We start from the raw sequence: 16,187 nt of genomic DNA, 5'->3' as shown, positions 1-16,187 counted from the left end.
TAATGGCTAGTTTCTTTATGATACATAAAAAAAACTATTGATTAAGGACTTTAAAAGCAACTGGTCTTTCTTGTGATCCAAAACTCCCCTGTACACAGAGCCAAAATTGCTAGATCCAATCAGATTGCCAGAAGAGAACCGATCTGTTACTCGAGAAGGATGTCGCAGAGAGCTTGTGAAAAATTCGATAATGAATTTAATAACTATGCTTAATCTCTTGTTAAAAGTCATTAATATGAGGGTTTTTGTATGAGTTAAAGTAAGACCGCAATCAAACGAGACACTGGTAAAGAAACTACTGTGGTCTGTAGTACTAGCAAATACTATTTCATAAAAATTTAGCTCTGTTGGTATTTCTTTAGTGCAGCACCAAAATCTATTTCAAAACTAAGCTAAAGAAATTAATGATTGACAAGTAAAAAGTAACTCAGGAATAGACAGCAAATTGAGGGAAATATTCTGAATATTAGTATCTATGCTTTTGTGTTTGATATATACAATTAATTTAGGAGCAAAACTTGTTTTATACAAAATTTGTGCTGATTAACAGCTTCATCAAAGCTATTGAGCTAATGATTTAGAATGTTGAGAAGGGAAACTCTGGTTTTCACCAGTCGTCTATACACACAATCTACCTCTTCCTCTATTTCTACAAGGCTCTGCTCCAATGCCTCCAATCCATTCAAAATATTTGGCATCTGATTGATGTCTTTGTTCGACTTGAAGACCATCAATTCTGCATCAATATTCTTCACTTCATTGGCTTCGATCTCCTCTTCACATGATAAGTTCTTTGACTGTAATAATTTAGAGATAATGGAGAAGCTAGAGAGCTTTGATTTGGCATTAGGCTGAGAAATGAAAGATAAGATGGACTCAAAAACTGAAACACCGATATCCTCAGCGTCCTTTAACATGCTAATCATGTCGTTCAAGTCAGTATTATCGTTTGAGGATGTAGTTCTGCAATTCTTCTCATGTTTCTTCAATTTCCTCAGGTACTTGATAGTGGCTTGATTCAGATTCTTTCTAGCTACCATGTATGCATCAACTTTATTTAAACATGATTTTAAATCTGATCTTCTTCTTCTAAGAGATGATTGTAGACCTTTCACGCTTTCTTTCGACTGTGAGAGAAAATCTCTAGCAGTGCTGCACATATCCAATACTCTCACTGATCCATTCAGTGCCTTTTCTGCTGATTGGTTATGCCTCTCGTGGGAGAAAGTTTGGACATAATCATCAACACATTCATACAACTCTTTTAGGCCACCCAACTTCTGGCCAATTGATGATGATTCTGATTTCTTCAATATGTTAAGTTGCTCCCTCAGACTTGTGGTCAGAGGATGAGATTTAGAGGGCAAACTTATGGAACGGAGATGGAAAGAAGCCATTTTTATGTTGGTGAAAATAAAGCTAATAAAGCTTGATGTGAATGTAGAAATGATATTGGTGTTTAAGCTATTCAATGGTTTCTTATATACAAGGAAGAGAGATGATAGCTTCCATCCCAATTCATTGTATGCAATAGCTGTAATGTTCCTAGTTTGAGTCACAGATCCACCAATGTCGCATCACTGTCTGTTCCATAGGTATCAGACAGAGAAATCAGCATCAAATAACAAAATAATGACTTTGAATCTGCGGAAATTATCGTTCTCATATTATAATGTTGATGCACAAGAGCTGCATGTGTATCTGACAAATAAGAGTCATTTGGGTAAAGAGAAGCTATTAAACAAATAGCAATGATTATGAGTGTCTGGCATCATTTTAATGGGTCTATATATTGTATTAGCAAGTATAGTGGTTCGTGTGATTAAAACAGGAAACAAGACTTTCAGCCACCTAATAAATTATTGCCCATATTCATTCATATAATAATAATAATTATTATAATAATAATAATAATAAAACAGATGTTAATGCCTAGGAACTCGATGATATGCATGGATGCAATCAATGAATATAAAACTTTTATTGCAATTTCTCTGTCTGCCATATATATTATGAGTCTTAATTAATCACAAAACAAGCATCAGAAACTGTTGCAAAAACTGAAACATGGCAGCTAATATATTCAGATGGAAGAAATTACGTTACTTATCATCAGGAAAACTTAGAGAAGTACCCTCCTTTGTGCAACTTGATTTAGTATCATATATATGGTTCAAATTTCATCCTGGGAACTGGAAAACGTATTCAGGCGTTTTCCCAAAACCAGAAATCAGAGAATTCCAGGAGACCAAGTTCTAGTTAGGCAATTCGTCGAACAAGTTATCTGCGGAGCTGATCACCAATGAGGCCATGATTGTAACTAATAATCATAAAAGAAAACGCTGTGAAGATTTTTTATTAAATGTCCATCGTTGACCACAAAGATTGAGTTCTGTTGTACTTCACTCTTCTGGATGCGTTCTTTTCCCAATATTATTCCTTTCTCTTCATCATCAATTAAGCATAATTCGTATGCATAGGCATCCAGGATCCCTTTCCTTTTATAGCATCTCAAATCTCAATAGAGAAGACGAACCTTAACATTTTTTTTTTTTTAAACAAGCAAAGATGCAGCACAAGGCTACACGATAGAAAACTGCATGGAGAAGCATAGGAGCTCTTGCTCCGAAAATCTTCCTTTAAGTACTGGAGGAGGCTCTTTAGATGTGTACTCCAACGGCGGTAGAGAAGTGCATTGTTGGTAAGCCATAGCTAAGAAAAATCTTTCACTCCTTATCAATAAGCTTCACGATAGCCCGCACTAGAGAGACGAGCTCCTTAGGGGAATAAGCTGAGCAAATCTTGTCATCAACTTCTAAAAGGACAAGATTCCTTCTGAAGCAAATCTCAACCCTCCCATAACTCTGCCTTAACCGTTGAGCAAATTCCTTCTGAAGCAAAAACTTGAACTCAGTCACTATGCTATCGCGGACAAAGCCGCTAGTCGCAGCTAACAAAGAGCTCCCTTTAACAGCACCATCTGTATTGAGTTTGACCCAAGTGATCCCCCAAGGACTCCACCCAACCAAAACATCGTCTTTAGTGGGTTTATGCACAACCAGATCCTTGGAAAAAGTCTTAGTACTATCAATGATGCCATTAAGAGTCACCTTAATGCCCTGGACAATCTCCATAATAGATATCTTAGACTGTTGGAACATAATGAGGTTTCTATTTTTCCACACATGCCGATAAGCAATCACAAAAATAAGATGTCAGTCGTTGTAGGAGAACCGATTCCCCGGACTCAGGTTGTCACAGAACCAATTAACTTCGGTTGATGCCATAAAAACCCAAAAATCATTCTGGGAAAGAATTTGAAGCCAAATTGAACGCGGCAAAGGGCAGTCCCACAAAACGTGGATAAATGACTCCTCATGAAAGGAGCATATGTTGCAGAGGCTTACCGCATCACAATTTCTTCTCTTTATCTCCAGGTTTGTAAGTAGTTTACCTTTCATAACCAGCTAGAGGAAACTACGTTCTTTGGAGCCCATGCCATTTCCAAATACGCTCCCAACCTCTAAGCACACAAGCAAGACCATCCTCGCGAATAAGACCATAAACAGACGACTCAAAAGCAGCTAGAACTAGTTCCAATCCAATAAGATTGGTCAGTGCGCTGCGCAGAGTTACAAGGCAGAGCTGCGACCAACAAATTAATGCAATCATGAGACAGAAGATGTTGAAGAAGATCCCACCTGCACTGACCACTTTCATCGACCATGTCGCACACCTTCATCCGGATAAGGTGCTCGCTGATGGGGCTCATTGCTAGGAGCTTGAGAGGCCCGACGTCTCCCACCCAATGGTCAGACTACAATCTAACACGTCTACCATCCTCAACCGACCACTTGACTCTGAGGATGAGGTCCTCTCTAATCTATAAAAGGGCTCTCCAAAGAGGGGACGAGAGGCACTGAGGGTTGACCGAGTACTAAAACAAGGAGTGAACAATGTATTTACCACCAAAGGTGAAACCCAACTTTATAAGAAAGGCATTGTTCATCATTCTAGTGGCTCTTAGTCCATCCCGCCATTCTTAAATGGGCTACATAGCATCAAAAAGACCACATGTTGAGGCACAAATTTCCTCGGCGTGTCTTAGCATGATTTTCAGATTCCTATCATCACAAAGGATTCCTATAATCACTAAAAGGATGAGATGTGGATGGTAAACGGCTGATCAGACATGAAAAACTACTGTGGTCTTTAGTACTAGCATATACTACAACAACAACAACAAAGCCTTAGTCCCGAAATGATTCGGGGTCGGCTAACATGAACCATCATATAAAACCGTGAAAATCAAGTCGTGTCAGCGACACAGATTCGCTCCCTCCACTCCGTCCTATCCACTACCATATTTTCCTCAATTCCCAATAAACTCATATCACTCTCGATCACCCTCCTCCAAGTTTGCTTAGGTCTTCCCCTACCCCTCACCACTACATCCCTTTGCCACTCTTCGGTTCTCCTAACCGGCGCATCAAGCGCTCTACGTCTCACATGGCCAAACCACCTTAGTCGGTTTTCTCTCATTTTATTCTCAATAGATGTGACCCCTACTTTTGTCCTAATTATTTCATTACGCACCCGGTCCTTTCTCGTGTGACCACACATCCATCTCAACATACGCATCTCCGCCACCGACATCTTATGGATGTGGCAGTGTTTCACTGCCCAACACTCCGTACCATATAACAATGCTGGTCTAATTGCCGTCCGGTAGAATTTTCCCTTCAATCTATTAGGCATGCCGGGATCACAAAGGAAACCCGTAGCACTCTTCCACTTCGACCAACCAGCTTTAATCCTATGAGCAACATCTCCATCTACTTCTCCATCCGTTTGGATAATAGATCCTAAATACCGGAAGCAATCCGAGGCCTGAACAACTCTTCCATCTAGGGTGATTGTCCCTGCCTCCCTACTCCTACGGCCGCTAAACTTACACTCCAAATATTCTGTCTTACTTCGACTCAACTTAAAGCCTCTAGATTCTAGAGTTTGCCTCCATAGTTCCAACTTCATCTCCACTCCTTTCGTCTCATCAACCAACACAATATCATCTGCAAACAGCATGCACCATGGTATACCATCTTGAAGTGACCTTGTTAGTTCATCCATAACGATGGCAAAAAGAAATGGGCTTAGTGCGGAACCTTGATGCACTCCAATCGTAATAGGAAACTCTTCAGTCTTCCCAACACTAGTACGTACACTCGTGCATACTCCCTCATACATGTCCTTTATGATGTCAATATATTTCCGCGAAATGCCTTTCCTTATCAAGGCCCACCAAAGTACTTCCATTGGTACCTTATCATATGCTTTCTCCAAGTCAATGAAAACCATATGCAAGTCTTTCTTCTTATTTCGATAGTGCTCCATTAATTGTCTCATTAGATGGATGGCTTCCATAGTTGATCTTCCCGGCATAAAGCCAAACTGGTTTTCCGAGATCTTCACCGTCCTCCTTAGCCTTTGTTCAATCACTCTCTCCCAAAGTTTCATAGTGTGACTCATTAATTTGATTCCCCGATAGTTGGCACAATCTTGGACATCGCCTTTGTTCTTATACAAAGGGATTAAGGTACTTTTCCTCCATTCTGATGGCATCTTATTGGTTCTCCAAATTTTGTTGAAGAACGTCGTCAACCATTCGATTCCTCTTTCTCCCAAACATCTCCAAATCTCAATAGGGATGCCTAGTTCATAAAAATTTAGCTCTTGTTGGAATTTCTTTAGTGCAGCAAAAAAAAAAAAAAAAAAAAAAAACACTACTTCAAAGCTAAGCTAAATAAATTAATGATTGACAAGTAAAAAGTAACTCAGCAATAAGACACGAAATTGAGGGAAATATTCTGAATATTAGTATCTATTCTTTTGTGTTTGATATATACAACTTGAAACCAAACTTGTTTTATACAAAATTTGTGCTAATCAACAGCTTCGTCAAAGCTATGGAGCTAATGATTTAGAATGTTGAGAAGAGAAACTCTGGTTTTCACCAGTTGTCTATACACACAATCTACCTCTTCCTCTATTTCTACAAGGCTTTGCTCCAATGCCTCTAATCCGTTCAAAATATTTGGCATCTGATTGATGTCTTTGTTCGACTTGAAGACCATCAATTCTGCATCAATATTCTTCACTTCATTGGCTTCGATTTCCTCTTCAGATGATAAATTCTTTGACTGTAATAGTTTTGAGATAATGGAGAAGCTAGAGAGCTTTGATTTGGCATTAGGCTGAGAAATGAAAGATAAGATGGACTCAAAAACTGAAACACCGATTTCCTCAGCGTCCTTTAACATGCTAATCATGTTGTTCAAGTCAGTGTTATCGTTCGAGGATGTAGTTTTGCAATTCTTCTCATGTTTCTTCAATTTCCTCAGGTACTTGATAGTGGCTTGATTAAGTTTCTTTCTAGCTACCATGTATGCATCAACTTCATTTAAACTTGACTTTAAATCTGATCTTCTTCTACGAGATGATTGTAGACCCTGCACGCATTCTTTCAACTGTGAGAGAAAATCTCTAGCAGTGCTGCACATATCCAATACCCTCACTGATCCATTCAGTGCCTTTTCTGCTGATTGGTTATGCCTCTCGTGGGAGAAAGTTTGAACATAATCATCAACACATTCATACAACTCTTTTAGGCCACCCAACCTCTGACCAATTGATAATGATTCTGCTTTCTTCAATTTGTGAAGTTGCTCCCCAAGACTTGCAGTTAGAGGATGAGATTTAGAGGGCAAACTTATCGAACGGAGATGGAAAGAAGCCATTTTTATGTTGGTGAAAATAAAGCTAATAAAGCTTGATGTGAATGTAGAAATGATATTGGTGTTTAAGCTATTCAATGGTTTCTTATATACAATGATAGCTTACATCTCAATTCATTGTATGCAATAGCTGTAATGTTCCTAGTTTTAATCATAGATCCACCAATGTCGCATCACTGTCTGTTCCATAGGTAACAGACAGAGAAATCAGCATCAAATAACAGAATAATGAGTTTTTGAATCTGTGGAAATTATCATTCTCATATTATAATGTTGATCCACAAGAGCTGCATGTGTATCTGACAAATAAGAGTCATTTTGGTAAAGAGAAGCTATTAAAAAAATAGCAACGATTATGAGATGGTTGTTTGTGTGTCTGGCATCTTTTTTATATATTGCATTGGCAAGTACAGTGGTTCGTGTGATTAAAACAGGAAACAAGTCTTTCAGCCACCTAATAAATTATTGTTCGTACTCATTCATATGATAATAATAATAATAAACAGAGGTTAATGCATAGGAACTTGATGATATGCATGGATGCAATCAATGAATATAAAACTTCGATTGCAATGTCTCTGTCTGCGACATATATTATTAGTCTTAATTAATCACAAAACAAGCATCAAAAAATGTTGCAAAAACTGAAACATGACAGCCAATATATTCAGATGGAAGAAATTATGTTACTTATGAATAGCCCAATTGTTGGACTGATTATCTTTGATGTCCAATTTCACATCAGTCTCTATCTCATTCTTTGAATGAATGCAAATTCCTAAGAAATTCAAGGAGAAAAGGGAGGAAACTCACAGCTGCTTCCATGGAGGAGGAAAACAACTCGGACTTGTCAAACATAGCAGCAGTGTTGGAATCTATCATATATGTGGTTCAAATTTCATCCTGGAAAAAGTATTCAGGCATTTTCCCAAAACCCTTGTGCGTGAAAATCCAGAAATCCAGATATCCTTGTTAGGCAATTCGTCGAACATGTTCTCTGCACTTCGTGTTCTGTACAACCAAAAGTCACGTATAAGCGGAGCTGATCACCAATGAAGCCATGATTATAACTAATAATCATAAAAGAAAACGCTGTGAAGATTTTGATTAAATGTCCAACGTTGACCACAGAGATTGAGTTCTGTTGTACTTCATTCTTCTGGATGCGTTCTTCGCCCAATATTGTTCCTTCTTCTTCATCATCATTTAAGCATAATCGTATGCATAGTTGTTAAGCCATGCTGAAGAAAAATCTCTCTATCCTTATCAATAAACTTCAAAATGGCCCCTACTAGAGAGACGAGCTCGATAGCCGAGAAATAAAGTTGATCCATGTCATCAACTTCTAAAAGGACGTTTTTGTAACCCAACCATCAAGCAAATCTCAACCCTCCCATAACTCTGCCTTAACCACTTAGCACATTCCTTCTCAAGCAAAACCTTGAACTCACTCACCTATGCTATTGTGGATAAAGCCGCCAGCCACAACTAACAAAGAGCTCCCTTTAACAGCACCATATGTATTAAGTTTGAACCAAGTGGTCCCCGAAGGACTCCACCCAACCAAAACCTTTCTTTAGTGGGACACAATGAGGTTCCTATTTTTCCATAAGTGCCAATAAGCAACCACAAAAACAAGATGTCAATCGTTGTAGTAGAACCGATTGCCCGGACTCAGGTTGTCATAGAACCAATTAGATTCGGTCAATGCGATAAAAATCCAAAAATCATTCTGGGAAAAAATTTCAAGCCAAGTTGAACGGGCCAAAGGGCAGTCCCTCAAAAAGTGGATAATGGACTTCTCATGAAGGGAGCATATGGTGCAGAAGCTTACCGCATCAAGATTTCTTATCTTTATCTCCAGTTTTGTAAGTAGTTTACCTTTCATAACCAGCTAGAGTTTGGAGCCCATACCATTTCCAAATATGTTCCCAACGTATGCCACCCAATGGTCAGACAGACCAGAAGCTAACACGTCTACCATCCTCAACCGACCACTTGACTCTGAGGATGCGGTCCTCCCTAATCTATAAGAGGGCTCTCCAAAGAGGGGAGGAGAGGCAAAGGTGAAACCCAACTTTACAAGAAAGGCATTGTTCATCGTTGTAGTGGCTCTTAAGCCCATCCTGCCATTCTTAAATGGGCTATACATAGTATCAAAAACACCACATGTTGAGGCACAAATTTCCTCCGCGTGATTTTCAGATTCCTATCATAAGGATTTTTCTTTTTTTTTTTTTTTTTTTTGTAGCTACCATGTATGCACCAACTTCATTTAAACTTGATTTTGCATCTGATCTTCGTATTGTCAGAGATTATTCTAGACCCTGCACGCATTCATTTCTCTAGTAGTGCTGCGGAGATATCCAACACGCTCAATGATCCATTCATTGTCTTCTCTACAATGCTATGAAGCACCGACTCGGGTGCGGACACGGATTCGGACACGGCAAACGGCATTTTTAGAAGATATGAGACCTAGATGCGGAGGGACATGGCAAATTCTATATAATTAATTTTATATATATATTAGATATAAAATATATAAAAAAAACTTGCTAAATCACAAATAAGTCATTCTTTAATAGCAAGGATGAAATGGCAAGGATTTTGGTGCAGATGAAATCAGACAAGACAACGACAAGAAAGAAGATGAGATCGCAGGAGAATCGCAGGAGGTGAAATCACAGGAGAATCGCTAAGAATCGTAAATCGCAAAACAAATCGAAGAAGGAAGAGAAAGAAGCCCTAAGCATGTGAGAATTAGATGTAGTTTAGGTTTTTTTTTTTTGTCAAATTTTGTAATTGAACCATAGGCTTTAAAAGACTTTAAAAAAAAACCTAAACTTTTACATATTTTCACCATTAGCCGAGTCCCTACCGTGTCACTGCTGAGTCCCATCCGTGTCTGTCAGAACTAGGGTTCTGAGGAAGAAAATTAGGGAGACAGAAGAGAGATTTAGGAGGAAGAAGAGAGAAATTAGAGAAAGAAAGGAATATATTTTATTAAAATTCTTGATGCTGAAACAGTACCACACTCAGCCTCTAAATAGGCTAGTAAAAACAAATATCTGTTAGCAGCAGGTAGAGCTGTACTAACAAACTCACTACCAAACAAAATAGGTAACAACCTAGAGAATCTATTCTCTAAGATAGGCTTTAGGGCATTAAAATTGACACACAGTGCCAACAATGCAGAAATAACAAAAACACATAAAAATGAGTAACTAACTTAACTAATAAGGCTAATTACTTATTTAGTCCTTGAACTTTTCTAGTACGTGACAATACCCCCCTCTTGAATGCATTCTTGTCCCCAAGAATGGAAGAACTTTCAGTTGGTTGTGATACTTCAGATAAGGACAGTAGGAATAACCTAGAGGTGACCCCATTCCATCCTTTTGAAATTAACTAATTTAAGGATTTAAGAGACATGAGTTTAGGTCCATCAGTGTCTTGGATGCCTTTAAGCTCCACGGGATGTTGATCCTTGTGAATTAGTACCTTGTTACCTTCGAAGTCAAAGGTGACTGGGGTATGGTACCGCATCCAATCAGTGCCTAAAATAAGATCAAATTCTCCCAAATCCAGAGTCCTTACTGCAACCAGGTTAATTCCTCACACTTGGACTTGACTAGGAGTTGTCTGCCATCAGCAACTGATACAGCAGCTGGTTTGACCCTGATCAAGGGTAACTTAACTTGTAGAGCTAGCTTGTGGTTAACAAAGCTATGTGTACTTCCACTATCAATCAAGATAGTAATGCCCTTCTTCTGCAGGGTGCCTCTTAATTTGAAGGTTCCAAAAGCCATTCCTCCATCTAAGGCATTAATAGAGAGATTTATTGGCTCCTGACACTCCTGTGCTACTTCAGTCAAGGGTTCATTCCCAATTTCTTCTATAGGAACCTCTTCTTCTATCTCTCCTTCTAAGTTCATAGCATTCAACTTCTTGGTTGTGCATTGATGGCCAGGGTAAAACCTATCTCCACACTTCCAACAGACTCCAGGGGTTCTTTTAAAATTGGTGGGGTTTATGTTTGGTTTAGGGTCTGGTGGTTTTGGAATTAGGGCAGTTGAGGTACTGGGAATGGTTTAAGGTATAATAGTAGTCATTGGGGTAGGATTCCAGGGTTTGGGATTGTATAGGGGCTTGGTTTTGGGTGTAACTGCCTCAATCAGCTCCTTAACATTAGTTTCATGCAGTTTTGCTAACTTAATGGCAGTATAGATTTCAGAAGGATAGTTAGACCTTACTGCAGATCGTATCTCAGGTTTCAAGCCAGAAATAAAGCTTCTAACATAGTATTCCGAGTTGATAGTAGGAAATACCTTCTCCATCTTCAGTTTCAGGCCTTCGAAAAGCTCCTGATATTGCAATACAGTTGCAGTTTGCTTAAGGTTCGACATCTCCTCCACCACATCCTGAGTATCAGTTTCCTGGAAACGCTTGGTGATTTCTTCCACAAATTCGTCCCAGCTAGCACCTTGTTTCTCCTGAATCCAATTCTTATACCATCTGTCTACCTTGCCCTGTAAGTATAACCCAACCAAATCCATCTTCTTCTCATTTGCAACTTCGAAAAGTTGGAAGTATTTCTGGCACTTGCTAACCCAGCAATCGACTTCAGTGCCATCAAAATGGGGTAAATCACATTTGGGTAACATTTTGTTGAAGAAAGGAACTCTGGTTGAAGATTCAGCAGAGTTGGAATTGGAATTTGGGGTGGTTAGTATTCCCTTATCTCTGTTTGGGTTTAGGGAATAAGAAGGTCGAGAAATATAACCTGGTTCAGGTTGGGGTTGAACTATCTTAGCAATAGCTGCCATGGATTGGTTAAGTTCATCAAGTGTTTGTTGGGTATGGAGTTGATCCTTACGAAACTGGGCATGATCTAAACAGATGGAATCCATCCTCTGCTGCTGAGCAGCTTGAGTATCCAGCATCTGAGCTTGCAGCATCTGGATTTGGTTAACAGTTGCTTCAGATCTTTCCATGAGATGACCAGAGAGCTCCTGGAATTGCTGTTCTAAGGAAGGCATTGCTACTTTCTTGGCTTTGGTTGCTGCTCTAGTTTTTGGGTGTGGGTTATTGTTCATAAATTAGGGAGACAGAAGAGAGATTTAGGAGGAAGAAGAGAGAAATTAGAGAAAGAAATGAATATATTTCATTAAAATTCTTGATGCTGAAACAGTACCACACTCAGCCTCTAAATAGGTGAGTAAAAACAAATATCTGTTAGCATCAGGTACAGCTGTACTAACAAACTCACTACCAAACAAAATAGCTAACAACCTAGAGAATCTATTCTCTAAGATATGCTTTAGGGAATTAAAATGGCCACACAGTGCCAACAATGCAGAAATAACAAAAACACATAAAAATGAGTAACTAACTTAACTAATAAGGCTAATTACTTATTTAGTCCCTGAACTTTTCTAGTACGTGACAGTGTCACATGTCACCGCCGTGTCCCCGCCATGTCCCCGAGTCTGGCGAGTCTGATGCTCGTAAAATATATAGCAATTAACAGGACAAGTGTATCCTATCGCAACAAGTAATAAATGTGATAAGCACGAGATTGAACACAATGACTATTTGTTATAACTAGTAAATCTATTAGGCCAATCTAGAAGCTTAGAGGGTTGAATAAAATTGGATTGAGTAGTTGATTAACTAAATGAAATAAAAGTAATAAAGTAAACAGTTAATAGGATAGAGTGTGAATTAATGGATAGCCCAACCTAGGATGAAGGATCCTTTGATTAATTCCTATGTATGATTTAGGGGGTTCAGGATTATATTTCGCTATTTATTGACGGTAATCACCCTAACAAGCAATATGAACGTGGTCAAGATCATATAACCCATTTACATGCATTCAGTTAATAGCTTGGTTAGGCAATATAACCTAGGTCATGCAAAGCATTGAGTTCTCTAGTGATTAAAACTAAAGTCGTAGCACAGCCACGAAGCCGCACTCCTAGTGTCCTAGCGAGGTCAATTCATGCAAATTCAGACTAGATAATCTCCTGTCGGTCTCATATCTATCTATAATCCTATCTCATGTCGTTCTCAAGGCATTAAGTATGCATAAATTAATCAATTGATAACAGTCACACAAACCCTAGGTACCTAAACATGCATAATCATACAATCAATCTCATCCCCATCCCAGATTGGATGGGGATTAGTTCATAGACAAATCAATCAAATAAGCAAGGCAGATACGATTAATGATAAACATCTTCAATTAAATATAACAGCAAAAGATAAATAGGGAAAGAGAATCTAGAACCTGGTTTATCAGATCCGATTACAAATATGAAGGTGGCCTCCATCCGTTGGTAGTTCTTCCAAAGGAAAAATGAAGTCACAGAATTGAAAGCTAAAGCTAAAAGAAACTGGAAAAGCTAAGATAAATTGTATCTGAAAAGAAATGAGAAAAATAATTTAAAAGAGCAGCCCGCTTTTTAGAAGAGTTAGCTCCCTATTTATAGTGTTTATGGGGAAGTCCCCAATGTATCAAGGGCAAATTTGACCTTTCGTATGTCTTCAGCGGGTCCCAGGAGCTTATTTTCGCGTTTCTGAGCGCAAGGAAGCTCTGGGCAATTATTACCCAACGCCTCGTCTCGTCGAGACAGGGTATGTCTCGACGAGATGATGTTTGTCTCGGCAAGATGATGTTTGTCTCGGCGAGTCAAGGCGTGTCTCGCCGAGACGCCGCGTGAGTGGGGCTGAGCTTGCTTTGATTTGAGGAAAATCCCTTCAGGGCCGTCTCGTCTCGCCGAGACAAATGCTTGTCTCGGCGAGACGTGGTGTTGTCTCGGCGAGACAAGACGAGTCACGCCGAGACACATATCCAAAAACGTCCAATTGGTCCGAATTTTGCCTGTAAGGACCCTGGATAGTCCGAAAATACTCCATTGGTCCCTGAAAACACTAATCACGCCATGAGAGTGGTAAAATAACAGAATTACTCGAAACTATCAAATTAACATCAAAGTTAACCAAAAACTAAATTAAAACAGACTAAATTACTACTAAAAACACTATAAATTAGGGAGTTATCAGAGTCCGACACAGCCACGGCGATCCCGGGAAAGAGTCTGTGCTTCATAGCTACAATGAGAGATAAACTTAATAATGTTGCAGAACCTTTTACATGAGAGAGATCCCATTGACCAAATAAGAATCTTGATCCATATAGTCCCTCTTAAAACTATCAAAAAGACAATGAGAAAACGAATTCCATTATGCAATTAATTTAAGTACTGATATATATTGAATTTGATCTTTTTATTCTTTTCATTTGTAGTCTATTAGCATCAAACTGTTCAGTCGTTTCTAAATCTGTAATGATAGCAAAATGAAGGAAAGGTTTTCAGTATTAATAATTGCTAGTTTCTTTATGATACATAAAAAACTAGCCATTAAGGACTTTAACAGCAACTGATTTTTCTTGATGATCCAGAAATCCCTTGTACACCGAGCCAAAATTGCCAGATCAAATCAGATTAGCAGAAGAGAACTGATCTGTAACTCGAAAAGGATGTCGCAGACAGCTTGAGACAAATTCGATATTTAATTTAATATCTATGCTTAATCTCTTGTTAAAAGTCATTAAATGAGGGTTTTTGGATGAGTTAAAAGTAAGACAGCAATAAAACGAGACATTGCTAAAGAAACTAATATGACAAATGTGATATAGAATCTAATAACTATGCTTAATCTCACTCAGCTGATATAAGAGCTCACTGTTTTTGATGAGACTGTGAGGAGGGTAAAGGAAGAGCCAAGAATGTCTCTTTGACAGCACCTTTGGTTTTTCTGAAAAGAGTTATAATGAAATGTGGTTAATATGATAATCTCTAAAAGGATGAGATGTGGAATGTAAACGGCTGATCGGACATGAAAAACTACTGTGGTCTTTAGTACTAGCATATAATATTTCATAAAAATTTAGCTCTTGTTGGGATCTCTTTAGTGCAGCAAAAAAAACTACTTCAAAGCTAAACTAAATAAAAGTAACTCAGGAATAAGACACCAAATTGAGGGAAATATTCTGCATATTAGTATCTATCTTTTGTGTTTGATATATACAACTTGAAACAAAACTTGTTTTATACAAAATTTGTGCTGATCAACAGCTTCGTCAAACCTATGGAGCTAATGATTTAGAATGTTGAGAAGAGAAACTCTGGTTTTCACCAGTCGTCTATACACACAATCTACCTCTTCTTCTATTTCTACAAGGCTTTGCTCTAATGCCTCCAATCCGTTCAAAATTGTTGGCATCTGATTGATGTCTTTGCTCGACTTGAAGACCATCAATTCTGCATCAATATTCTTCACTTCATTGGCTTCGATTTCCTCTTCACATGATAAGTTCATTGACTGTAATAGTTTTGAGATAATAGAGAAGCTAGAGAGCTTTGATTTGACATTAGGCTGAGAAATGAAAGATAAGATGGACTCAAAAACTGAAACACCGATTTCCTCAGCGTCCTTCAACATGCTAATCATGTTGTTCAAGTCAGTGTTATCGTTCGAGCATGTAGTTTTGCAATTCTTCTCATGTTTCTTCAATTTCCTCAGGTACTTGATAGTGGCTTGATTAAGTTTCTTTCTAGCTACCATGTATGCATCAACTTCATTTAAACTTGACTTTAAATCTGATCTTCTTCTTCTAAGAGATGATTGTAGACCCTGCACGCATTCTTTCAACTGTGAGAGAAAATCTCTAGCAGTGCTGCACATATCCAATACCCTCACTGATCCATTCAGTGCCTTTTCTGCAGATTGGTTATGCCTCTCGTGGGAGAAAGTTTGAACATAATCATCAACACATTCATACAACTCTTTTAGGCCACCCAACCTCTGACCAATTGATAATGATTCTGCTATCTTCAATTTGTGAAGTTGCTCCCCAAGATTTGCAGTTAGAGGATGAGATTTAGAGGGCAAACTTATCGAACGGAGATGGAAAGAAGCCATTTTTATGTTGGTGAAAATAAAGCTAATAAAGCTTGATGTGAATGTAGAAATGATATTGGTGTTTAAGCTATTCAATGGTTTCTTATATACAAGGAAGAGAGATGATAGCTTACATGTCAATTCATTGTATGCAATAGCTGTAATGTTCCTAGTTTTAATCATAGATCCACCAATGTCGCATCACTGTCTGTTCCATAGGTAACAGACAGAGAAATCAGCATCAAATAACAGAATAATGAGTTTTTGAATCTGTGGAAATTATCATTCTCATATTATAATGTTGATCCACAAGAGCTGCATGTGTATCTGACAAATAAGAGTCATTTTGGTAAAGAGAAGCTATTAAACAAATAGCAATGATTATGAGGTGGTTGTTTGTGTGTCTGGCAAGTATAG

Source organism: Euphorbia lathyris, chromosome 5 (genome assembly GCF_963576675.1).
Source record: "Euphorbia lathyris chromosome 5, ddEupLath1.1, whole genome shotgun sequence".
Classification (NCBI taxonomy): Eukaryota; Viridiplantae; Streptophyta; class Magnoliopsida; order Malpighiales; family Euphorbiaceae; genus Euphorbia; species Euphorbia lathyris.
This window is presented reverse-complemented; position numbering follows the sequence as displayed.